General features: G+C 51.7%; 1 non-coding gene across 1 annotated transcript; it reads right to left on the bottom strand.

The window, feature by feature from the left end:
* Nucleotides 1-252: 252 nt before the first annotated feature.
* Nucleotides 253-328, bottom strand: TRNAP-GGG (transfer RNA proline (anticodon GGG)). Its single transcript has one exon. It is a non-coding gene; the product is annotated as a tRNA-Pro (tRNA).
* Nucleotides 329-770: the final 442 nt, after the last annotated feature.

Below are 770 nucleotides of genomic sequence, written 5' to 3'. Positions count from 1 at the left end.
TGCGCCCGACCGGGATTCACCCGGCACGCCCACCAGGGGCCACGCTCTGCCCACCAGGGGGCGATGCTCTGCCCCTCCCGGGGCGTCGCTCTGCCGCGACCAGAGCCACTCTAGCACCTGGGGCAGAGGCCAAGGAGCCATCCCCAGCGCCCGGGCCATCTTTGCTCCAATGGAGCCTTGGCTACGGGAGGGGAAGAGAGAGACAGAGAGGAAGGAGGGGGGGTGGAGAAGCAAATGGGCGCTTCTCCTATGTGCCCTGGCCGGGAATCGAACCCAGGTCCCCCGCATCCCAGGCCGACGCTCTACCACTGAGCCAACCGGCCAGGGCCTCCACTGTGTATTTCTAACTTAACAGACAAAAGTGTCAAGGAAATAATCCACATGTAATGGAACACAGCTATAATATTTACCTTGAATATTTTTTTCCCCAAACTTTTGCTTGTTTCATCTGGATTTTTAGAAAATTCATCCACAGCAGCACTGCTAAGAAAAGGAGAGAAGAGTGACTGTCTGTAGCTATTATTATTTTCTTAAGTGCATCTTTTTGGGGAAAAACAGTGAGGAGCAGAGGGCCAGAGAATAAAAGGACATTTGACTCTTGCCATGTCCTTGATGGTCCAGGTCCAGCGTCCCCATTTGGTGGAGTATTACTTAATTTCCTTGACTTCTTTCTCTGTTTACTTAGCACCCTGCCCTTATTTTCTAGTTACCATTATTCCGATGACAGTAGAAGTCTGTTGGGAAGACCATCTCCTGTACCTGAATCTAAG

Source organism: Saccopteryx bilineata, chromosome 6, assembly GCF_036850765.1.
Source record: "Saccopteryx bilineata isolate mSacBil1 chromosome 6, mSacBil1_pri_phased_curated, whole genome shotgun sequence".
Classification (NCBI taxonomy): domain Eukaryota; kingdom Metazoa; phylum Chordata; class Mammalia; order Chiroptera; family Emballonuridae; genus Saccopteryx; species Saccopteryx bilineata.
Note: the sequence above shows the minus strand (reverse complement) of the source record. Positions and strands in the feature narration are given on the sequence as shown.